Source organism: Ambystoma mexicanum, chromosome 9 (genome assembly GCF_040938575.1).
Source record: "Ambystoma mexicanum isolate Mex_15411 chromosome 9, UKY_AmexF1_1, whole genome shotgun sequence".
Classification (NCBI taxonomy): domain Eukaryota; kingdom Metazoa; phylum Chordata; class Amphibia; order Caudata; family Ambystomatidae; genus Ambystoma; species Ambystoma mexicanum.
The window spans coordinates 1,461,849,038-1,461,875,681 of NC_090931.1; positions in this window are offsets into that span (position 1 = coordinate 1,461,849,038).

A 26,644-nucleotide genomic window follows, 5' to 3' on the forward strand; every position below is an offset into this window, starting at 1 on the left:
AACTGAAGACTATTCCTCCCTCAAACCGCGTTTCTTGATCAACAATGCTTAATGCAGCAGATCATTTCCAATACGTAATATATTTACACATTTTGAATCCAAAGTTTTGCAACCTGGGCCGGGCACCAGCCAATCCGGGAGCTTGCAACGCATGCTGAATCCTTTGGTTTAGGTCTGCGTTCCTAGCTCCCACACGCCTATGAGCCCCTCGCCCTGGCCTACCCTCCGTCTTGGGGCAAACCACCTCAGTAGTGTTGCATGTCACCCCTTCTGGGGGACATGGTACCTTCCAAGTGTGTGTCATGGTCACATGGGGGCAACCATGTGACCAAGGAAATAAAGAGCACGAGCCGCTTCCGGCTCGTCAGTCTATCCTGATCTGACTCCTGTGTCGTTCCTCTTTGGCACCATGCTGGTGCAACACAGCGTGCTGGAGGCCCAAGGGCGGTGCCCAGCACGAGGATGGTGCCCCTGCTGGGCAACACCGTCCCGCTTGGGTAGCTGGGCCATGTGAGCATGGTGGGGCAACCCCGGCCTGGGTGGTCCCAGAGCCGGGGCTGCGGTGAGCTGGGTGCCCCCAGCCCATGTGGTTGTATCCGGTGATCCGGAGAACGCAGGGTGATCCCTGCCAAGTGTTTGCGGTGTGATCGCTGCACTAGTATCCAGGTCGGGTGACGCCGACAGCATCCGTGCCCGCCCCGGTGACCCGAGGCCGGTCCCCAACAATGGCGACGAGGGCGGTCTGTGCCCTGTGCATGAAAACGTGTGGGCTGCTGGAAGCCCGTTCAGGAGGCGGCTGCAGCCATGTGAGGAAGAAGCCGCGTGGGGAAGGGGGCGGCGGAGGTGCTGTGTTTATGGATGGGCTGCTGGAGAGGCCCTAGCTGTGCTGCAAGGGAGGCATGGCCGCAAGTGTTCGGGCCCGCCACGAGGAAAGCAGCTGTAAGCTCTGCACAGGCCGGGGACGGTGTGAGCGTGCCCGTCCGTTGGTCACAAGGTGAAGAGTGAGTGGTGGCAGCGTCGGCTGCCACCGAACAATGAGGAGATACGGCGTCACTGAAGGAGTGCAGGGGCCGCCAAACAGCAGAGGTGGCCCCCTCGTGGGAGGTGGGCCCATCATCACCTGGGCCCGCAATCTAATGAAGAAATGAAACAGGAAGCCTGCGCGGCCCGAAAACGAACAAAGGAGGTGGGTGTGGCCTAAGTGATCTGGCCCGGGGTAGAGTAAAAAAAAATAATAATTGGACCCCGACCACCTCGACACCACAGGCGGCCTGGTGCCTGGAAAAAGGGTTATCCAACTGCCCGAACATCGGGTGGTGTAATGAAAGAAAAGTGGAACTTTGACTGGGGCGACCCCCGAAGATTGTGGGTGGAGCCAGGTGGTCCGGCCCATGTCGGCTGCGTGGAGAAGAGTCGCGGCCGACAGACAAAGGAGTGGGCGGGGCCGAGGTGTGCTTTGGCCTGCAGTGGGCAGTTGGTGCTTCTATGTGGCCACCGGGCCGTGTCAGTGACATGGACAAGTATCCGCCTGAAGCGGAACAGGTGTGTGTATGTGCCCCAACGAGCCCCGTGCTCCTCCATCGGCCCACATCAGGCATGACCTCCAGATGGGATGTGGCCTAGCAACACCGGAGCAGCGGAAAGAACAAAAGGGACAAGATCTGTTGTGAGAGTTGGTATTAAAGACCACAGGTGCCATAGGACATAAAACAGTTGTAAGGGCCTGCATACCCAGTACATTGATACCATAAATGTCATTTGGCCCTTCTTAGCATCTCCGTCAGTGTGCCCCAAGAGGCGGTAGCTTATCAACAAGTCACTGTGTGCCCTCTAGTCTTAACCTTCATCAAGGCCACAGAGGGTACCGGCTTCTGGAGGAGTGCTTGTGCGCTATCAAGAACGGCCACTCGGTCCAGCCAGCCCAGGGGCCCATCAATGGTGTGTACAGTCCGCGTCACACCCTATCATCACTCTCATGCTGCAAAGGCTCTGGGTTTAGAAGCAGAAGAGGCGCAGAAGTGGCCTAAACACCTTGTCACCAGTGCCTCCCTGCCAGCAGCCCCGAAAAGGGGGAAGTGAAAGGAGCGGTTTGTCATCCTGTCTGTCACTCTGCCGCCAGTGCCCTGCAGCAGGGAGCCTACCCCATCGGTGGACATGTCCTTGGTGCCTCCAGACGCATGGGTGCCCACCCCAAACTGTGTGGTTGCTCGTCAATTGACTCTCACCAAGGACTGGGTCAACGTGGCCATGCAGAGGCTGGGAGTCTGCAGACCAGATTTGGCCCAACCCAAGTATTGAGTGTAACTCTATTCATGTGTTTGTGGTTTTTTGTATTATGGGGTGCCGAGGGGCAAATCATAGTGCTGCGACAGTAGGGCAAGGCCCACTCACCCAGGTTAATAAAGGGTGTGGAAAGTAGTAGGACTGAGAGTACTAGTAGCACTGTTTGTGTTGTGCCGTGATTTTGGAGTTCGTTTTGTTGTTATGGAAAAGTGGGAGTGTTGCATGTCACCCCTTCTGGGGGACATGGTACCTCCCAAGTGTGTGTCATGGTCACATGGGGGCAACCGGCTCGTCAGTCTATCCTGATCTGACTCCTGTGTCGTTCCTCCTTGCCACCATGCTGGTGCAACACAGCGTGCTGGAGGCCCAAGGGCGGGGCCCAGTACGAGGATGGTGCCCCTGCTGGGCAACACCATCCCGCTTGGGTAGCTGGGCCATTTGAGCATGGCTGGTGGGGCAACCCCGGCCTGGGTGGTCCCAGAGCCGGAGCTGCTGTGAGCTGGGTGCCCCCAGCCCACGTGGTTGTATCCGGTGATCTGGAGAACGCAGGGTGATCCCTGCCAAGTGTTTGCGGCGTGATCGCCGCACTGGTATCCAGGTCGGGTGACCCCGACAGCAACCGTGTCCCGCCCCGGTGACCCGAGGCGGGCCCTCAACAAGTAGGAGCCTTATGTGAGTCAACAATATGATCAAGCAGACCCAGCTTGAACAGGGGTCCACATGGATGAGTCTTTTCTGAGGCAACCATGATACTTATAGTTTGATTTCCATGTAATTAATGATTTGTACACTATCAGTGTACGAAAATGAAAAAAGGCACACAACATGTGCTTTGGAGTGATGCGCACTCAAGGAGGTCCACATTCGTGACTTATCTCTGTGTGATATAACAGAGGAGAAACACATTTTGCATCTCATTATGGACCCAGTGAAATGACATTCTAGCATCGAAATGCCAGGCACTTCTCCTTTGAACAAGTGGACTTACAAAATCCCCAGACACGAGTTTCTGCCTTGCCGGACACCGTGAGTGTGGTGTGACTGCGGTGCAGCATCTCTCTGGCCCCAGATAGGAGAGAGTCCAGTCCAGTCCAGGGGTGCCCTTACTAACTTGGGGTGAAAAAGAGAGTTCATCTACTGACAAGGAACGTGGCCAAATGACCCCTGCTGTGTGTGGTGCCCCCTCAAGAGGGTCTACAGTGAAGTTTAGCTCTCTGTGCCTTACTGAAGTTATTTATTTATTTATAATTCTTCAATGCCCTACACGCCCATGGGCCTCAGAGTGCAAGCCAGCAAAGGGACAGGTCGATCAGGGGGAGCAAGACAGGCAAATTGAGAGGATAGAGTAGAAACATATAGTTTCATATGACTCTGCTCTTGCGCACAAGGACACTCCAACACCGAAATGTCAGGCAATTCACCTCTGAACAAGAGCCAAGCTAGGAACATGTCTTCTTGGGAATCATCAAGTGTGGTGTGGGCTGTGGTGCTCTATGCCATCTTCTGACATTCCTCTTGCTCCTCATTCTTTATTCCCATATTCGTCTACGCTGTGCATATCGGCTCTGTGATTCTCTGCCCCTGTTCTCCTCAGCTCCCGTGATTCTCTGTCCCTGTGCCCTCAGCTCCTGTGATTCTCTGTCCCTGTGCTCCTCAGCTCCTGTGATTCTCTGTCCCTGTGCTCCTCAGCTCCTGTGATTCTATGCCCCGTGCTCCTCAGCTCCGTGATCTATGCCCCTGTGCTCCTCAGCTCCTGTGATTCTCTGCCCCTGTGCTCCTCAGCTCCCGCGATTTTCTGCCCCTGCGCTAATCAGCTCCCGTGATTCTAAGCTCCATGTGCTTCTCAGCTCCGTGATCTATGCCCTTGTGCTCCTCAGCTCCCGCGATTTTCTGCCCCTGTGCTCCTCAGCTCCTGGGATTCTCTGCCCCTGTGCTCCTCAGCTCTTGGGATTCTCTGCCCCTCCTGCCCCTCAGCTCCCGTAATTCTCTGCCCCTGTGCTTCCCAGCTCCCATGATTCTCTGCCCCTGTGCTCCTCAGCTCCAGTGATTCTCTGCCCCTCCTGCCCCTCAGCTCCTGTGATTGTCTGCCCCTGTGCTACTCAGCTCCTGTGATTCTGACCCTGTGCTCCTCAGCTCCCATGATTCTCTGCCCCTGTGCTTCCCAGCTCCCGTGATTCTCTGCCCCTGTGCTCCGCAGCTCCTGTGATTCTGACCCTGTGATCCTCAGCTCCCGTGATTCTTTGCCCCTGTGCTCCTCAGCTCCGGCGATTCTCTGCCACTGTGCTCTTCAGCTCACGTGATTCTCTGCCCCTGTGCTCCTCAGTTCCTGTGATTCTCTGCCCCTGTTCTCCTCAGCTCCTGTGATTCTCTGCCCCTGTGCTCCTCAGCTCCCGTTGTCAAATGAGAAATTATATCGTGCCTTCTATTGCAATGAATATATGTATATTGGCCTACGCCAAGCTGCTTGTAAGCCACTTGCGAAGAAATCCGTGTTGCAAGGTCCTGAACTTGAAATCAATGTAAGCCGCCATTTTAGGTCAATCCGCCATTTTAGGTTTGCTTTGTAAAGTCACCCTGTGAGTTAAAATGGTGGACAATGTCATTCCGAAATACAACATGGCCGTCTTGACCTCTGTGTGTAATTAATATGTAACTTGCCTACAGGCCACTTGTTGAGGTCGTGAACTGAGACCTTGTCCTTCGTTGACCTGTGTGTAAAGGATTACTTGCGTCAATGAAACTAATCCGCGAGCATATGTGAAGGACAATGTATTCAAATACTGAACTGAGAACACTTGTTTAACTACATTGTATTAATGTTTGAGTAGACCTGTATGGGAAATCCCAAAATACACAGTTGCCGTGTAGGCTTGTTGACGTATGTATTAAATGCAAACTAGTTACATGTGGATATGCGAATTCGGCATGAACCCTAGATCAGTAATGTATTAGAGGAATATTAACCCGAAGTAGGGTTGGACATCGTGTTCGCAAATGGTATAAAAGAGCAATGAATTCTAATGTCCAGCGTCTCTCACTGAACACACTGAACCATGCTGGAGTTCGCTGTGTTGCACTGAAGGCCAATAGCTATCTGATTTTACTTTGTTCTTTGTAACTGATTCAGTATAAATTAAAGATCTCTGTATGTTCCTTTGTAACCCGTGTTCGGTGTATTTCCTTTTGGGGTACTCAGCCTCGATATTTTGATTTTGTTTTCACAGTTGGCGCCCGAATAGGGACCCTCAAGATTGATGCCGGATTATCGAAGGTTGACCCTCGCTATCGGACCGGGATCGGACGGTGTGACAAGAAGGGGCCCCACTGAACGAGACGCGAAACCTCAGCAGCGCTGCACGACCCCATCCCTGGACGATTAGCTTGTGGTCTGAGAACGGCATCTTGTCGAGGGTCCACTTAACGAGGCGGGCAGATTTGCCGAAATCACCACACACGAGGTAAGATTAGTTAGGTAAGATTCTTTGAAATCGGACCTCCTTAGGAAATCGATCAGGTGAGTCGTGACCCGACTCTTAAATAATCCTGATAATTTGATTTTGGTGTATTGTATCTGCAGACACAATTATTGACCAGGTAACACCAATAATTTGATATGCCTGGGAAATTGTCTACCTGCTTCAGGGCGTTATTCCGCAGTGATAGACAATCTTTGGTATTTAGCCGTCCAGCACCACAGGAGGGGTCGCCGGCGTGTACTATGTACTGTAAGCATGGCATTGGAAGTATAGTGTTTAATGATATTTGGCACAGACAAACCAGACATGCCCCCGAACTTCAGTGGCCAATCAATGGTAATTTTGAAATCCCTCGTATTGAGTATTCAGAGTCAATTCTATTAAAGAAAAAGGCCCAACCTGCAGCATTTGATGTTTTGCAGAATTGGAAAAAAGAAGCATTGCAGTAACTTAAGAGTAGAGAAAAACATGCGCGCCGTCATAAAACGAACGCCAAAAAAGCATTATTGTATGACCAAGATAAACATTCTGAGTCGACTAGGAAAATGGATAGGGCTTTATCACTTGGAATTCAGAAAATCTATCCTTCTAAAGACCTTTGCGTTTCCGACGAATTCATAGACACATTGTTAAATGAACGAAGGCCTGGTGCCTTTGCGCCACCTCTGTATGTTCCTGTCCCTGCTGCTTTGCATCTTCCTGCTGCTATTCCTGCCTACCTGCTGTTGTTCCTGCTCCTCCTAAGGTTCCTCTTCCTCCAGTTACTGTTCCTCCACCTATTCCTCCTCCCCTTCCTATTGCACCAGTAACAGTACCTCCATTGAATTTGCATTCTCCCTCTCTTCCAAGTGGTCCTGTAGTCGATCAAGGTGCAGGGTCGAAGGTTGTCACTCGCAATACTGTACCACCAGAGAAGAAACGTGATTTGATTGCATGGGCTAAGCATTGTATGGAGAGGGATGATCAAGCTAATGTTTTTGCCACACTTTATAATATGGATAATTTTCCTGAGAAAAATGTTTTTATTGAAGGTTTAGGGATTCATTTATGTGTAATGTGGGCCAAATTAAATAATACAGATCTCCCGCAGGAGTTAAGGGATCTAAATACTTTAGCGTTTTCAAGAGACACTGTGGAGAAAGTAAACAAGCATGTCGGAAGGTTATTTGAGTATAGAAAGGAGTTGGAAAGGTTACAGAATGAGGATGACGAGGGGGAAAGTATGTATGTACAGAAACGGTTCCTTCCTTGTTGAAAATCGATATCTGAGGAAGCACGAATTTGTACGAAGGATGCACTTAGATGGATTTCAGATATGTCGATAACTCCAGTTGAGGTATATGACACATATAGTCAGTATACGCCAGAAATGCAGAGGAAAGTGATACAGGTAATGATCGAGTACCTATAGCATGATTGTGTAAAAAGAAAGATTAGTTGTCCCACAGAGTTATTGAGTATTTATAAGAGAGCTTTTTCACTTGACACTTCTTTGACTGCTTTAGCGCTTGACTTAGCTCTGTTGCTTAGTAAGCGTTCGGAGTCACCTACTTCTCAGTTGCCTATGAGAGAGGTTCCTCTGACATTTGTCCCGAAGGTTGAGATTGCGGCCGATGCTTCACAGGGTATAGTCGCTGTGAACATTCTTGCACATTATATATCACAGTTTGTTCACGTCACGTTCTCAAGACAAGAAGTGAATACTATTAGACAATCTATTCCTGATATTAGGAAAAATCCGACAGGATTCTATAAAGAAATAGAGTCCGTCTTGCAGTCCTCAGTGTTCACCTTAGGCGATATTGATTTGTTATTTAACTGTACTCCTGCCCGTAGATTTGTGGAAACAAGTTAGGACTACAGACAATGTGCCAGGGTTGGGAGATACATGGGCGAATATAACTAGATTCGATGGAGAAAGGCCAGCTGGTGAAAGAATGCCCAGGTGATACTAACTTTGCCTGATAGAATCATTACAAAATTAAAAACCATAATCCCGGAGAAAATAATTATTTGGGACAAACTTACGGCCTGTGTCCAATGGAAGTCTGAGGGTGCTACCGAGTTCTTTAATCAGTTCGAACAGGTATTCTCGGATTTCAGCGGACAAGACTTAGGCACAGAGTCAGGGAAAAGGTTATTTGTGGACAAATTTGTGCGTGGATTGCTGCCTGACATCCAGTTGAAAAACGAAAAGGTTATTTAAAGACTAAAGTACTATTACAGCAAATTGTTAGAGGCCCCAGAGGGGGTAGTTCGCAGACTAGAGTCAGTATGTTCCACAAGGGAATGTGCCCTTGGGTCCTGTGAACATTAACCAGTGTGCGTATTGTCGACAAGAGGGTCATTGGCGTGCACAATGCCCCGTCCTTCGACAGAGGTCGAATAACACATTTGGGAATATGGGTAGACGATCCAGAGGTTGCCCGGGTGTAGGGGGCCCTGGTAGAGGTCAGTTTGCACAGGATCCTCAGCAACCTTTTTCACAGGATACAAGAAACTATGTTACTGTTAGCTAGTATCATGCGCCCTTATCATGTAGGAGAAAAAGAAAGTCAACCACTGCCTTATTGGTCTCCAAGTTGTAAGCTTTGAGCTTTTAATTGTGCACGCTGACAAACAGGGATTTAACCCATGACTATCCAATCTAAGTATTAAACTTATGAATTGCAAACCGAACTGACTAGCCCTGATTTGAAAAAGACGCAGACGTTGAAACAGGTGTAATCTTAAAGGGCAACCTTTCGAATCAATGCACAATTAAAAGCTCAAAGCTTACAACTTGGAGACCAATAAGGCATTGGTTGTCTTTCTTTTTCTCCTACATGATACAGTAAGGGAGCCAGCAATCTCCGTTGTTACTCAGTCATGCGACCGTGACTTTTAAGTCAACAATTATTAAGCAGGGCGCTGAGGTCCACTGCGGTAGTGACTCAAAAAACAGGCTCCTTTATTACATGAGAATTTTTTTCACAGGATAATCAGACTTCGGGTGTGGATACTAGGAACATATTTGATCATCCTTCTGCTGCATATCTATCTGAAGAGCTTCCTTTTGATGATATTCTGTTTCGTTAGGATTGGCCGAAGCAGGGTTTGGAACCTACACCTATTCTCAATCAGAAAGGTCCCTACGTTGAAATGGTGGTGGGAAATAGGAAACATCAGTTTTTGATAGATACTGGAGCACAGAAGTGTTCCATTGATCATTCTCGGGTTCCAAACATTCCACTGTCAGGGCAAACCAATGTTTCTGTAGGGTTTTCTGGCACGCCAGTTGTTTGTCCAGTTTTGTCAGGAATCAGATATGGGGCAAAGGAAGGCGCTTCTTGTACCCAAAAAGGCGCTAAGTAGCTAAAAAATACATTTCCCAGCATGCTTTGGGAAGTCTGTAGTCCCTAGCGTTCGCGCGGCATGCCAGCTGGTTCTGATTGTGGACTGCTTTGCTTAAAGACCGCCGCCGCCCGTGCCTCAGTGCAGGTAATCACAGATTGTCTGCACAGGCGGCGGCAGCTGAGGACGCGAGGTCATGCACGAACGCTGGGATGCCGGAGGACTGGGAAGCTGTATTCCGGGCTGCGACGGTGCATTATTTAACTGAAAGAAACCAGCGCTGGGCTGCGGCAGTGAACTGCTTCGTTCTCCGTGTTGGGGCATTGATCTTCAGGGTCCGGATGTCCTGTAAGGCGTCCGGACCATCAGTTAAGTTCCTCACGCTTTTGGCATATTTATGTGTGTACGCCTGAATTATGTGTTTACTTATGATGCCACGATAAGGGAGAGTGTGTGAAGGAACACGCCATTTATTTTCTGAACAGCTAATGTTTAACACGCCATCTATTTTCTGAACAGCCAACTTCTAACACTGGCTAATATCCGTTTTGCAAGACGAGTATAATGTGGAGCTAAAATATGATTTCAGAGTTCTTTCCCTTGGCCCCACACAGCCAGAGGACATGTCCTTAGTATGGTTGAACCCATGTTTGTTGCTTCAATCTGCCCCTTGGGCCATGAGTCTCGTACCTTCATTTGTCTGTGCCATTTTGCTTGTCTGCAAAACCCCCATGTTTCAAGAGTGTTTCAAAGGGTGTTCAGTCTTATGTCATGTCTAAGTTGCTAACCCTATTTTGTTGTGTTGTGCGCAAGGGTGGTGTCTCGTAAGGACATTACTAGGAGTATGAAAAGCTTGATATGGCATGTACTAAGTTCATTACAGGTCTATGAGGTTTAGGATACAGGAATAGGAGTAAGGTACAGGTTTTAGGAGCATTGACCGACAAAGTATTATATTGCTATGTACTTTCTTGTTATGTTTCCCCCTCCTTTCCTTTGTCAATCCACCCCCTTTCCCTAACTCCGTCTTCCCCACATTGGCTGCCACGTGGTTCCCTGTGATATTATATTCAGGCGCCCGTGCCAACCACGGTGGGAGGGTCGATCTATTTGGCTTCTGTTGTTCGGGAGAGGGGGTTGAGTCTTGAGTTTGACAAGTTTCTTCGCCGGTACCTATTTCTTTGGGTCCCTTTACGGACCACTGTCCATTTCTGTTGACTTCGAATTGTGGAGAGAATTTGCTGGGGTTGAACCTGTTAAAAGAATGAAATGCAGTAATTTATTGTTCTTCCAATGGAGTGCACTTGATGATTTCACCACAGCAATGTTCTGTCTCGCAATTCTTGACTAGACCTTTGCCGCCAGAATTCATTGATGTACCAGAGAGCTTATGGGCTGTTGACGACAACGATGTCGGTGTTTTACAGATTGAGTCTGTTAAGATAGTTTTAAACATGGAACTGAGCTGCCACGCATTCCCCAGTATAAGATTTCAGTTGAGGGCGAACAAGCTTTGAAATGCATTGTTTCCGATTTTGTGCATCGCGGGGTGATTGAGGAAATTTCAGGAAGTTTGTGCAATAGTCTGATTTTACCCGTGTACAAGAAAGGCAATAATGCAATTCCATTCCGTTTCATAATTGATTTACGTGCTATTAATAAAGTCGTTGCTGCGCAATTTCCAATTGTGCCTGATGTGATGACAATATTAACCATGATTCCCACTACAGCTACTTACTTTAGTGTTGTGGAGCTAAAGAATGCTTTCTTTGGTATTCCTATACACAAGGATAGTAGATACTTGTTCGCGTTCACCTTAGGGGGACGCTCGTTCACATTCACTTGTGCACCTCAAGGGTACACAGAGAGTCCTAGCATCTACAGTAGGGCTTTGAAAGAGCAGCTTTATACCCTTGAGTTGCCCTCTACTTGTACATTGCTTCAGTATGTTGATGACTTGCTTTTAGCTGCTGATTCTGAGAGCGCCTGTAAGGAGAGCACTGTGTTATTGCTTATTCATCTAGCTAAGCATGGTAACAAAGCTTTGCTTAAAAAGTTTCAATATTGTTGCCAGGAGGTCGCCTATTTAGGCTATCTCCTGTCAAAGGAGGGAATAAGATTGACACCTGAACGTATAAAACCCATTTCTGGCATGTCTGTCCCAAATACACAGAAGGAAGTTAGAGCCTTGATAGGTATGGCTTCTTACTGTAGGTTGTGGATCCCAAATTTTTAACTAGTGATCAAACCGATGTTGGCTTTGACAAAGAAGGGCATTTCTTCGCCATTGCCGTGGAACGCGGAACACCAGCAATTATTTGATTTGCTCAAGACTGCATTATGCTCTGCACCAGTTTTGGGCACACCAAACTATGAAAAGGCCTTTGTGTTGTTTGTGCATGAATCTGATGGATGTGCCTTGGCTGTATTAACGCAGGAACATGGAGGGAAGAATAGGCCGTGCGGTTACTTTTCTTCCACCCTTGATCCTGTGTCATGCGCTTTGCCAAGATGTTTGCGAGCTGTTGCTGCTGCATCTGTAAAACAGAGTGAGGGAATGGTCCTAGGCCATGATCTAACCCTGATGGTGCCTCACTCTGTAGATGTTCTACTGAACCGAACCCAAATGCAACACCTCACTTCCGCATGGTTGACGAGATATGAATTGATCTTGTTTGCTCCTCACATCCAAATTAAGAGGTGTTGTGTTCTTAATCCGGCTGAACTCCTACCTTTCCCGCAAGGTACTACTTGCGGCGATGAAGAGTCACATGACTGTCTGTATACTACCAAACAAGAGACAAAGGGTAGAAATGATTTGAAAGACACTCCTTTGAATAATCCGCAAGGAGAGCTGTTTTGTGATGGCTCCTGCTTCAAACTTTCGGATGGCACATCCACAGCTGCTTATGCAATCACCACATTAAGCACGGTCATGGAAACCAAGAGAATCACACATAACTCTGCGCAGACCGCAGAGATTATAGCATTGACCCGAGCTTGTGAACTTTCCAAAGGGCTTGCAGTAAACATATATACTGATAGTCAGTATGCCTTTGGGATGGTTCCCAACTTTGGGAGACTTTGGTCAGAGAGAGGGTTTTTAACTTCACATGGTACCAAAATCCAACATGGCTCCCTAATAGTACAACTGCTCTCAGCGCTTGCGCTCCCTATTCAGTTAGCCGCTATTAAGTGTGTAGCACATCGAAAGATTATAGATGACATAGGAAAAGGGAATGCTTTCGCTGATCAGATCGCTAGACAAACTGCTACCGATCTCCGTACGGAGATGTATGTTGCAAGGGAGACTGTAAATGCTTATGCAATGGATGAGGGTGTTGGGTCTGTACGGGATATCCAAGCCACGCTAGAAGAATCCAAGAGGTGGGCTGAAGGCTTGGGGAAACTTGATGGTGACGGGTGCTGAGTGGACATAGTTGAATGGAAATGGCTACTCCCTGACGCGTATGTAATGATGATGGTCATCATGGCCCATGGCCCGACGCATGTATGTGCCCAGAAAGTAACGAAAATGTTAGAGAAAGTTTGGGTAAATGACAAAATTTCGAAAATTGCCCAACGCTATGTTCAGGATTGCATGATTTGCCTACAACACAATGTGGGAAAGGGGACAGCAACTCCAAGGGGAAGTTTTGGGCCACCCTAAATCCCCTTTGAAGTCATCCACTTTGGCCTGTGCGCAAAAAAAAAAAAAAAAAAAAAATGAAGTTATCCACTTTGATTTTATTGAAATGGAATGCTGTAATAATATGAGGTTCGTATTAGTGGTCATCTGTGCTTTTAGTAAATGGGTTGAGGCTTTCCCTGTCAAAGATGTTACAGCCATGACTACTGCGAAAACCATGTTAAAAGAGTACTTCCCACGGTTCGGGCTACCAAGAGTCATCTGGTCGGACAATGGTCCACATTTTGTCGCTGCTGTAATTCTGCAGATATGTGCGGCATTACAGATCGACAAACGGTTCCATTTGGCCAGACACGCTCATAGCACCGGACTAGTAGAAAGAAACAATGTTATCATCAAGAACAAGCTCGCTAAGAGGTGTGCCGGCACTAAATTAAAATTGGCCGGACGCCTTACCGATTGTGTCATTATCCATGCGTACAACCCCTCAAACTAAGACTGGGCTCTCTCCATTTGAGGTGGTAATGGGGAGACCTGCCAATATCTGGAACCTTCCTAAATGTAGATCTTTGAGAGATGTTGAAAATGTATTACTTTCAGATTATTGCAGCCATTTGACTAAAAACCTGTATTTGATTTATCACCAGGTGCGAGAGGCTTTACCTGTGCGATACGAAGGCCGGGGCCCCAGCATACGGCCTGGAAGCTGGGTGCTCATAAAGGCATTTGAGCGCTCTTCCTGCCTTGCACCTCACTGGCAGGGCCCATTCCAGGCCCTGTTGGTCACGCAAACGGCGATGCGGGTTTCTGGAAGAAAGAATTGGATCCACGCGTCGCACGTCAAGAAACTTCCTCACCCAGTGCCACACGATACAGAAGAAACAGAACCCCTCGCTAATGCTGAAACCAACGATCCCAAAGCAGTAGATAGCGCTGAGAGTGTATTGGAGAATCTTTCTGAGCCCGTGAGGCTTGGGAAACCAGCCATTTCGTCTCCACCCTCTCCAAAAGTTTTGCTTCCGGAAACTGCTGTTTCAAATTCATCATCTTCACTTGTCTCTGATACGTTGCTTCCAACGGGAAGTGACGACACATTGTTTCCGGATCACCCAGTACCGTGAAAAGCAAGGTACAATCTGCGTCCAAGAATATAGACTTACGGCACGGTTTTGCTGTGCATCTGATAGACTTACGGCACGGTTCGGCTGTGCATTCGGAGAAGGAAAGGATCATCGAGGGCTTGTTTTTGTCCAAATTTGAGAAAGGGGATTCTGTTGGCTAGGGTTGTGGAAGGACTAAGAAGTCGCGCGGCCGGGAGGTCGCCAGCAACGAACATTGGGGGTTTCCGTTTGAAGACTACAATGCCTGCCACCGCTACCGCTTGTATGGGACTTGTAAAGGATTGTGTGACCAACCGGGACAATGGACAATGCACCTGGGCCCCAAAAACGTATTGCTGTGTTTTAATAATAATATTTGGTTTTATAATAGTCACTGTCTTAGGTTTATGGTACCTCGAGGAAATGCATCCTTTAGAATCCTAATTACCGACTGAAAATGTACCTATTGTTCCTACTCCCTTTGTACATTTGCATACTCTGTCCCCTAGGGACTCCCAGCATAGACAAAGGTACCACAATAATACTCTGCTACTTATCATGAATGCTACGCATGCCATTTTTAATAAGTCTAATTGTTGGGTCTGCTCACAGTTACCGCAACACGGGGATAAGGGGCTAAATTGGTATATTCATCCTTTACCTTTGACAATTGCTTGTTATGCTTCTCTGAGAGCACTGTTCTTTGGCCGTTGGAACAATAGCATCTCGGGGAACTTTGCTGGCACTAATTTGAATAGCTTTGAGAAACGTGTTCTGACTCCCCTGTTGCTTCTATTAGGCCTTCTGATAGACTGTCTCGTCCTTTCCAATCTTTGATTTCCTTCAAGATGGCTCTGATAGGCAATAAGGATGACATGCCTCCTTCTTACACTGTTAACCATAGCCCCGATTCAGTTTCTTTTTGCATACAGAGGAATGGTACTCAGTCAATGGGAGAAGACAGACCTTTGTATGTAGGCGAACCTGTCTACTTTGTTTGCGGTAATGTAGCATTTCCATGGTTGCCCAGGGCTTGGCAGGGAACCTGTTATTTAGGGATCCTGTTACCTGGGGTGTTTATAGCTAGTACAATAGAAGTTTCAAAGGCTTGTCCACGGCGGGACGAGAACGGTGACACTCCAGCACAAATCTTGGGAGATATAGCAAAATCAGTTGTGCCATTTTGGGGGCAGATATATCGAATTACAAAGATATCAGAAGACTAGCGAGAGTACTGGAGAGAACCATCAACCGGACCACGGACATACTCTATAATATGACATTAGAACATAAAGCGATAAGACTAGTAGCGCTTCAGAACCGGATGGCATTAGATGTCATTCTGGCAGAACGTGGTGGAGTGTGTAAATTAGTGGGGTCCACTTGCTGTGTTTTCGTGCCAGATTCCTCCCCAACTATCTTCAAGGCAATACAGAATCTGCACGTCCTTAGTTCAGAAGTGCATGTTCCCAATGGAAACTTGGGTCTTAGCGCTTGGTTCTGGGACTTCTTGCGATCTTGGGGTTGGAAGGTACTTTTGGTCTTACTGATTATTTTGGGAATTTTGTTGTTCCTCTGTTGTTGTATTCAGTGTCTACCTAGTATATGTTCGATGCTAGGGGGATGTTGCGCACAAGCGATAGGTACGATAGGACATAAAGTGTATGCCCCAGATAAAACTTCCAAGGAATATGTGTTAAAAGAAATGTTAGCGAATGACCTGATTGCAATAGATATTTCTGACAGCGATTCAGGGTGCATGGACAATGATGCATGGAGTTATTTGCAAGGAGATCCGAAGTAGTTTAGCACTTGGCATAGGCCAAAAGGAGGGTTTGTCAAATGAGAAATTATATTGTGCCTCCTATTGCAATGAATATATGTATATTAGCCTACGCCAAGCTGCTTGTAAGCCACTTGCGAAGAAATCCGTGTTGCAAGGTCCTGACCTTAAAATCAATGTAAGCCGCCATTTTAGGTAAATCCGCCATTTTAGGTTTGCTTTGTAAAGTCACCCTGTGAGTTAAAATGGTGGACGATGTCATTCAGAAATACAACATGGCCGTCTTGACCTCTGTGCGTAATTAATATGTAACTTGCCTGCAGGCCACTTGTTGAGGTCGTGAACTGAGACCTTGTCCTTCGTTGACCTGTGTGTAAAGGATTACTTGCGTCAATGAAACTAATCCGTGAGCACATGTTAAGAACAATGTATTCAAATACTGAACTGAGAACACTTGTTTAACTACATTGTATTAATGTTTGAGTAGAGCTACATGGGAAATCCCAAAATACACAGTTGCCGTGTAGGCTTGTTGACGTATGTATTAAAGGCAAACTAGTTACATGTGGATATGCGAACTCGGCATGAACCCTAGATCGGTAATGTATTAGAGGAATATTAACCCGCAGTAGGGTTGGACACCGTGTTTGCAAATGGTATAAAAGAGCAACGAATTCTAATGTACAGCGTCTCTCACTGAACACACTGAACCACGCTGGAGTTCGCTGTGTTGCACTGAGGGCCGATAGTTATCTGATTTTGCTTTGTTCTTTGTAACTGATTCAGTATAAATGAAAGATCTCTGTATGTTCCTTTGTAACCCGTGTTTGGTGTGTTTCCTTTTGGGGTACTCAGCCTCGATATTTTGATTTTGTTTTCACACTGTGATTCTCTGTCCCTGTGCTCCTCAGCTCCCATGATTCTCTGCCCCTGTGCTCCTCAGCTCCCGTGATTCTCTGCCCCTGTGCTCCTCAGATCCTGTGATTCTATGCCCCTGTGCCCCACAATCCCATGCTCCTTGTCAAGTCTGCCCATCCCCCATTATTATCTCCCCTTGGTTCTTCCACCCATGTTCCTGTAATCCGTGTCCTTCCCCCGCATTCTCTAACATACTGTCATGGGCTCTCCGCAACTCCTTCCGACGGCCGGACTCCATCACCGCCCCCACCACCAAACATCCTCCGGGAGCTGTGGCGGTGGTGTGACTTTACATAGCTACTTATTGGCACAGGCAATCATTGATTGTTCTGTGCCCCATTATGCCCCACTCCCTTAGATGCTGTCAAACTTCCCTTGACCTTCCTCCAGTATATCACCCCTGCCAATGTTCCTCCCACAGTACTCCTACCCTGCCTAGTGCTGTTCCACCTCCAATTTCTGATCTCCCGGTACCCCTTCCCAAACTTTCTTCCCCAGGGATACATGTTCCCTACCCCTTCTCTGTGCTCCTCATCCACATTGTTCTGGTTGCGTTGGAGTTGCGTTGGGGTTGCCGGCACATGTAATAGATAGTTATTCATCCTGCAGATAACTATCTATACAGTGTCCGGTATATCCCGCACCCTCTGTCCTCTTTCACTGTCATTCATCCAGTTCTTCATCGTTTGGCTTTTCAATATCTGGCTCTCTTTATTTACACCCATGTGTTGGTCTTCCAACATTTCCATACTTCCAATATGGCTGCTGCTCCTCAAAGTCTGCCTTTTCTGAAGTTACCTCTTCAATATGGCCGCTGTATTTAAGGCCTTGTTCAGCCATTCCCCTCAGTGCGGCACTTATACCTTCATGTTTAATACCCAAGATGGTGTCTTCCTCTTTGGGGGGTGACATCAACATTTGTCCGTGTCTGGGCACCTCTTTGTCTGATCAGGTCTTACCTATAGGCCATGGTTTTAAGGCCTGCTACCCATCTCACCACAGGGCGGCAATCAGTGGAGTAACTTTGCTGAAAATGTTGGGGGGGACATGATACCTGAAGAAAAGGTGCCCAAGCCAAATGAATGGCGAGAAAATGGTGTGCCATGAAAGTTTGGGGGGACAAACACCCCGGTCCCCCCCTAAAATTACGGCCATGGCAGCAATGCAGAACCCTGCACAGCGCCAATACTGCTGCTACGCATTCTGGACCGTTAGGAGCTTTAATGCATAATGTGCGATGATATTAGGCCTACCCGGCCTCATCCCACTTAGTTCCTTATTAAGGTTGGTTGAAGCAACAATTCCCGTTCTCCCACACCCTCCACCCCTTGCCTTTAGCTCTAGGGGTAGGCATCGACCCCCTGGTTGCACCCAGTGAGACACCTCTCCTTCCAAGGTGACCTTCTAGAGCTGTTGCCCAAGGCCTCTCACGCGTTGTTATTTACCGCTCTGTGCTGGGCTTTTCACATATCCAAGTGCTGTATTAATAGGCCTTATAATTTATCAATGTATTGGCACTCACTTGATCGACCTTGAAGGATGAATGGTTGAGTCGGCCCAGCTGGCATTCAAACTTGCAAAGTGCAAGCTTGCCTGATGACTGAGGGGACTGCTTAACTTAAGAGCTATCTTCCCTGTTTATCCCTAATCCTACATTACTCCAAATGCCCTTTATACAGCCCCCACCTCTGCTCACATTCATATTAACACATATGGCTTTGTGGAGGGTGTGTGAACGTTAATCAAATGGTGGCCACTTTCATCGCAGCTACAGGTTATTGATCCGGCCAATTGATATAATTGAAATGTGTGCAACAGTGCATGGCTCTATGCATAGTCCACCCCCTCTGTGCGCCCCTCCCTTCCAGGTAACTCTCGATCGACATTACCACTCGACCCGACAAAGACTGATATGCAAATGGATATTTCCTATCTGTGAAAGGTACAGTGAGCAAAAAGCGATGGCTGAAAACTCTCTAAGTGGGAAAAAACCACAGAACAGGTTATCATGCCATGTTCTTTCGAGCGAGGGGCGCCTGCTACCTTTTTTGAAAAATGTTTGCAAGGAACTTGGGGTTGGTCACCTTGAGTTACCTGGGGGAACCCAGACGTGGACTCCCTGCTCACTGTGCTCAGAGAGGCACAGCTTCACCTCACTGATGAGGCCCAACAAGGCTGAAACATGTGTATGGGGGTTGCTGTTGGTATTCTTGTTCAGAGAGGAATTGCCATAGCATTTCGGTGATGGACTGCCCATGTGGGTGGGACAAAGACTGATGTGCAAATGGATATTTCCCATCTGTGAAAGGTACAGTGAGCAAAAAGTGATGGCTACGACCCCTGCAAAGTGGGAAAAAAACAGAACAGGTTATCATGTCATGTTCTTTCTGGAGAGGGGCGCCTGCTACCTTTTTTGAAAAACACTTGACATTACCCCTGGACCAGCAGAAATTTCAGAGCATCGGGAATGATGACGATATGTCCAAGATGGAGTCTTCTGTCTACAGATGTAGGAAAAACAGGACGCACTTGTTTTATAACTTTAAACGTGCAGTCGCTACCTCTTCCCGGCGGGTAACCATAACATTAAACAGAGGGGTGGAGAGAAAATGCAACCTGTATTGTGATGCAGTAGATAAAAAACAATTTAACAAAAATAAACTTTATTCAGAGAGTTAAAAATAGAATAAAATATCAATAAACAAAAGAGACAGTTTATAGATTACAAATGGTAAACAAGAAACAATATATTGTACAATTTATATTTTAGAAAAGTGACTCTGGACCTTTTGGGGGTTCTGTAACTCTTCTAAGTAGAGGCTCTTGTGGTAATAGGGACATATATTATTTATAATCTCCGAAACAGTGTTGGTAACTCGGTGTAGTTGGATTTTATACACACCTTGCCTCTGCGATTGAGCTTAGGCGTATTCTCAACATGTTTCTGCTCGTGTTCCAACAGATGATGAACATTCACCAGGAGATTGGTAGTGTGGTCACTAATGGTAACAGGACTATGGAGTTTGGAGTCCCGTCAGTCTCTAATAGGATAACATCCAGATTCAGTGGTGCTTGTAGCTGCTATCACATTACATGTAAAACAACAACAAAAAGTTATGAACGTATGTTTATAGTAGGAGATTATGTTTGCTTGACACGGCCTCTGCTTGGTTTCCAAGGAGGTAGCTTGGGTGCAGCATGGGCTCCTCTCCTTCTCTTACAAGGGCTTGTGGCCCAGCTCCAAGGGCCTTCCTCCCCTTACTCTTCCATTAGAGTCCTCCCTCGCATGCTGGATCACAATAAGAGTCAAGGGGGTGTACTAGCTTTTCCACCCAAATGCTCAAAATCCCACTGCTCTTGAGGAGCAATCCTCTGTGGAATCTGAGACTCAGACTGATTTGCTGTGGGAATGTGCAGTTCCACAATATGCTGTCACACCTATTTTGAAGAAACACACCATTGGACCTTAACAACAAACCCAACTATCCACCCACCTCTCTCCCTCCTCGCTGTTCCAAAGTTCTCAAACGTGTAGTCTTCAATCGCATCACTGACGACCTGAAGGTTAAAGGACTCTGTGGGACCCTTCAATCTGGGTTTGACAGCAGACAATCCACCCTGACAGCGCCTGCCCACATTTCCAAATGCCACACTACAGCTCAGCACTGCCATCTGCCAGCCTTGCTCATTCCCCTTCATTCCTCATTAACCTTTAACACAGTTCCCATGGGGTACACTTTTGTGGACTGATGCCTCTCTCCTGGCTACTCTAACTCTGCCCCATTCTCCTGTCTGCCTACATCAAAGAACCTCTTTAATTACCACCCGGGTGGGATGTCCTTCAGCCTGCAGAGCCTTCTCCTTGAAGCACTGGACCACTCCATGCCTCCTGGGGGCAGTTCTTCTCTTCCTGGAAGGTGATGAACCTTTCCTAGAAACGACAAAGTCATTTGCTGGTGCAGAGTCCAAATGGCATGTTTTGGGTGAAGCTCAGTCTCAGACAGTGAATACACGGTAGGGTACTGGCAGGAAGGTCACTACAAAGCAAGCTGACAATAAAATGACACCATACGGTTGTGGCCATGGTAATTGTAGATTCCAAGAGATCACCATGGCATAACCAGGCATGGCTTATATTTAGATGTGTCACCTGCCACCAGGTTTTGTGAGCACACAATGATATTATTTAATTTAGGATCCATGGTAAAATGATGTTGTAGGTTTGAGCTCCATCCGTCTGTTGCATTAATTAATGCTCATACTAATTTGTATGGCCATGTGACTAAACTGCAAGGTAGCTGCTGAGAGTTTTAAGGAGACAGGCGCAGCAAAGTTACATGCATGCATTATACATTGTCAGCCCTGGCATATAAGATGGACACAGGCATTATGAAGTTTGTCTCACAGTGGCTATGACCTAATATAATGTGGCAACAGCATCAAGAAAATGTGTTTTACAGTGGCAAGACTGGCCAATACTGTGGGCACATCCAGCACGACTGTGCTCAAACTTCTTACAGTGTAGTACTTGTAGGCACAGGCATCAAGCAAGTGTTTTACGGGGGCAGTGCTGGCATATATAGTGTAAACAGAGGCATGATGAACGTGTGCTTTACAGTTGCAGTTCATGCATACATGTATATTTTTTAATTGTGCATTAACAATAAACCTTCACACATATATTTAAATACAAGATACAAAAGTGGTCATGATAAACACACATTGGCCCTCATTACGACCCTGGCGGAATTCGGAAAACGATGGCGGAAATGCAATACCGCCATCGAATAGCGCTCGGTGCGACTATGACCCGTCACCGCAAAGTACGAAGCCATTAGCGACACCGTAGTGAACGCCAACGCTAACTGCACCAAGCACGCGCGCGCGCGCCATGCCAAACCGTAAACACCACCATGGCGCAAGGGTACGCCAATTCCGACCCTAGCGGACATGTACCTAACGCCATCAAGCATGGCGGAATGTACCATTCCGCCATGGTGAGAAGTACGGCATCGCGAATCAACCGTAAACGGCCCCACTGAGTGCCTGTACACCGCTCCCTGCCCACAAAGTACAACTCCCTGTAGGTGCAATGAAGTCACAATGCAACCATTGAAATGTACAAGTCACCCATGCATGCCAACGAACAAATGAAACACAAGAGGGGCCAATGGGAGCTGCAGGGCACAGATGGCACGAATACAGAAGCCATCCCAATGGACATGACCACAGTCCCCCACCAAGAAACGCACGCAAACACAGGCACCTGTGACCAGCAATATTCCGAAAATCACATCATTCCACCAGTCCACCTGGCTGACCGGCATCTGTTACACAAAACCCAATCCCCCGCCCCTGAGCATGACAACATTCAAACTGTCATATTGGCAGCCCCCATCCCTGACCTCACGGGCTTCGTAGGCAAACGCGCCCAGTACAGTACCACGCAACTAAACTCCGAAGCTGGAACCCAATGCAGATCTCCTCACAATACATCGCTCCCCAAATAGGAATATGCCACATCACTTGCAAAGAAGAACGCTACACGGGCCAAATCAGAATAGAAATTTAATGCACAACAAAATCACCAAGCCCATACAGCCATCAGGCCATGAACTCCAAAACACATTTCACCATTGTGGGCTGCATCCGCAAGAAATGACCAGCCACTACTTGTGTGACGCCCTGTTCCATCATGGTACACAGAGCCACATTCACGTACGAAAAGGCAACATGGAAGCGCACACAACCGCAGGGCCGTCCCAATGGGGAGGCACTAGTCCAGCTGAAAGGCCGAAATGTTCCTCCGAGCCACCAGTACTGCGTAAGGGCATGTGGCCCATTGGCGATCGTCCCATAAGATCGTAATGCTGCTCCACTGATTAACACGAAGCAGCAGGTGTCGGGAGTAAAAGCCATCTGCAGGAGTGGCATAGAGATGGCAGTGGCAAAAGGGGAGGAGATACCTGTCAACCAAAAGAAAAGAAAAAGAACAGAATGGCCATCAGAACTACATTCGAACAACTCACTTCAATGATCACACTAAATCCACAGCCATATGCATGCTAGCCCACTCCAAAGGTTCATCACCACCCAAAAACCACTTGCGACTCATAACTATCTATATCGAGGTGTAAACACCATCACAAACGAGTGTACCTGTGCATGCGTCTGTCAAAACAGAATCCATCAGATGGGATTGGTAACGTGCATGGACACAAGTGTCTGAGGGCGCGTCGAGACAGGGAGGGCTCAACAAGGCCAGATAGACGATGGTCCCACTATGGCAGCCCTGCATCACATAGCGTAGGGGAGGCGGATAGATTCCAAGAAGCCCTGTACATGGCAAACTCTGTATCAAATCACCTGCCCATGCATCCATTCATCATTCCCTCATCCCGGGATTAAAACGCCTGAATATTTACTCACATAACATTAGAAATATCCATTGAGTCTGTGCGTTATGCAGCCTGCAAAATCCACAGTGCCCCAGCCCGTAATTCCAGTGTAGTGAAGTAACATGTATTTGGGAACGTCCGGCCTCATCGCCCACGTCGCTATTGCGCATCCCAAACCATTCATATCAATCATTGCATCCTCGCCATGGCCCCTGTCCCAAGGACATTGAACAATACTACGTTATATTTGCAGTCAGACCTGTGGGCATTTCCTCGCCGCTAGCTGAAAACCGAAAGCGCCGCCCTTCGAATTCCTCATTTGCAACATCACGTCGAAGAGGCATCTGTGGCCGTTTGAAATCACTAATTAATCCATCGAGTGCGGCTGTGTGTGAAAATGGCAACTGCCTTCACCCACAAATGGGACGCCCCGCCCGTCGTTGCAACTCGGTACAGTGATGCATGAGGGTCCACCGTTACTCGAGTACTACGTTCCACTGACCCTTCACAAGTCCGTTCGCGACTGCACAGATAGAATGTGAAACAATGGGACCACAGCAGAATGAACATATCAACCAATGTTACACGGCCATCGGGTACAAATACATGATTGCAATAGCAAGATGCCATTCCCCGAATTGCAGCGTTGTGTGCGGGACGTGCTCGGCCAAAGGGGAGAGCAGTTTGCACAGGTGGAATGAATCACCACAGGTGGAGGCCATACAGCCTGAAAACACATAAATTGCACACCCAGTCTCCTCCCACAACCACACCGAAATGCTACCGGCAGGACTCGCGATGTTGGCCCTGGGGGACCTGATAGCACTGCAAGTACTCCAACTCCAAGAAGAAGACGAACACCAACTACAACCGGCCGCACGGAGGAGACGCAGGAGGAGGAGGAGGGCAAGGCAGGGCCAGCAAGGGCCGCCAGCACAGCCACTACCACCACGCAGGCAGCCCGCAATCCCACGCCTCCGAGCACATCCGTTCAACCTCACTGATGAGCAGATCCACACCCTCTACCGTCTGGACCGGGACACCATAGCCGCCATTGTGGACATGACACAGGCTGACCTTGTCAGCATGATAGATAGCCCAACCGCCATCCCACCCCTACTGAAGGTGGTGTCTGTACTACACTTCCTGGCCACAGGCACCTACCAGCACACAGTCGGACAGTTGCATGGCATTTCTCAGCCACTGTTCTCACGGACACTATTGCAAGTGCTCGATGCCCTCCTGCAGCACGCAGACGACTACATCTCCCTACCACGCTCGGAGCAGGAAATTACCAACACAAAAGTGGGATTCCATGCACTTGCCGGCATACCGGGTTGCATTGGTGCCATCGACTGCACCCATGTGGAATTGGTCGTCCCACATGCCATGGAGGCCCAGTACCGCAACCGAAAACAATTTCATTCTCTGAATGTACAAATGGTGTGTGACTCCAACAGGATCATTACACATTGTTGTGCCAGATTCCCTGGATCAACCCATGATTCTATGGTCTTGAGGAACTCTACAATACCACGCTACATGGAGCGACACGCAGGGAACAGATCCTGGCTACTCGGTGAGTCTCATTACATGCATGATAATGTGGGGTATGTGATTCGGCAATGACCTGGCAGGAAGGGGGGGGGTGTGCGTACGTAGCAATGGCATTCCACATCATACGTTTATCGTCCACATACAGGTGATGCTGGATATCCACTGAAGAGATGGCTCCTCACACCAGTCCGGAACCCACGGGACCAGCATGAGGAAGACTACAACCATGCCCACTCACGTACCCGTGTAGTCATTGAACAGGCATTCGGCCTACTGAAGGGTCGTTTCCGCTGCCTCAGCAGGTCTGGCGGGGCACTCCTGTACCGCCATGAGAAGGTTGCAAAGATGGTGATGGCATGTGTCATGCTCCACAACATGTGCGTACGTAGAAATGTGCCCATGCCCCCTGACGCATAACTGCAAGCACCTGATGATGGTCATGATGAGGGTGGGGATGTGGCAGCACCTCAAGGAGTCTGCGAGGCACCGGAGGGCCGTGACATTCGTCAGCATCTCATTGATGTATGCTTCTAGCACTCACGCCTGGTGGCTGATACATGGACACGGGACTCGTGGCACTGTGTGTGTCTGGGACATGCACAATATGGACTGTACGCCTATGATGGCCTAGTACACAAAGATCAATGTCCACACATCTCATTGGTTGATCGTGCACTGTTTATGGCATATGTGATATCATGTTGTACACCCTATCGACCCGCCACCCAAGTGAGCCCAACACACCCCCTCCACCCTCCTACCTCCCCCCCTAACACCAGTGTCCAAAGATGCTCATTGTCAGTGGGCAGTCGCTATTGCAAGCCCCCTCTGCGGGTATCAGGGGCACCCCTGCCTGTGGAGCGCAGGTTCCTCCCAGATCTACGTTGGGGGCTGCCCTGGACGGAACTTGCAACGGATGATGTCTCTGCCTGCTCACGTCCATGCATGTCCCTAAGGGTTTGCGAGAGCTCAGTGAGCACACGGCGCACTGCGGCAAGTTCGGCACATACGTCCTTGGACGTCGCATGCAGTTCCCCCCTCAGGCTCTCGGTGCTTCTCTCCATTTGGACTCCCAGGCTCTCGGTGCTACTCTCCATTTGTACCCTTAGTGTCTCTGTACCTCTCTCCATTTCTGCCCTAAGTGTCTCAGTTGATGTTTCTATGTCTGCCTTAGTGCCCCCACATTCATCGGCATGGTCCTTGAGGAGCGTGGCCAGTTGCTGCTGTTGCACGATTAACTGGTCGAGGGACTGTTGCCTCTGCTGGGCCATGGCCATTTGCGGGGGTGTCACAGAGGGGCTGTTGACCTCATGTTGCCTTGCCACAGGGTTTGTGGGGGATGGCCAGTCGTCGTCTTGTGGGTGCCCCTGCGTGGTATCCTCATGGTGTACGGGATGGAACAGACAGGGGGATTGAGACAGGTCATGGATGGATCTGACTTCGACATCCCCGTCTTCTGTGTCGGAGCATGCTGCCATCAATGGGGTGTCACCTATGGTGCTGCTGCCACCAGAGGCAGTGCCTTCTGTGGCATCCGTTGGGGGGACCTGTGGTGGTGGTGGTGTGGGCATGCTGGCTGCTGGGGTGCCTGTTGATGTTCCCTCCTCTGTGCTGCCACCTGATTTGTGCTGCTGCCGTGTCTTGATGCGTGCAGCTGAGGTGGAGGGTCTTTGGCCGTTGGTCTTGGCCCTCTTTGCAGGTGTGCTGGTAGGGGTGTCCTGATGCTCGTCGTTTGGATCGGACCCTGTGGTGGAGTAAAGGAGGGCGAGGGTTATTGATGGGTCTGTGGGAATTGGAATGGCATTGTATCACATGCATTGGGGTGGTACCTGAGGGTGATTTGGGTCGGGGCCTTGGAGGTGCTTTCATTTGTGTGTGGAGTGAGGGTGCAGTTGTTTGGCAGCCTGCAGTTAGGGTGTGCCTGCTGCACGTGTAGTGCGTGTTTTAGGGGTTTTTAATTATTTATGTATTTATTGTGGGTTTTAACGTGCGCTATCAGGCCGATGTGTGTGGACGTTCTCCTGGACATGTATTTCTGTTGCACTATGTGGACACATGGTACTTCACATGGATGGACTTTGTGGATTTGGCATTGTTTTATCTGGCCCACCTACCTGAATCTTCGGATGTCTGCACTCCTTTCTCCA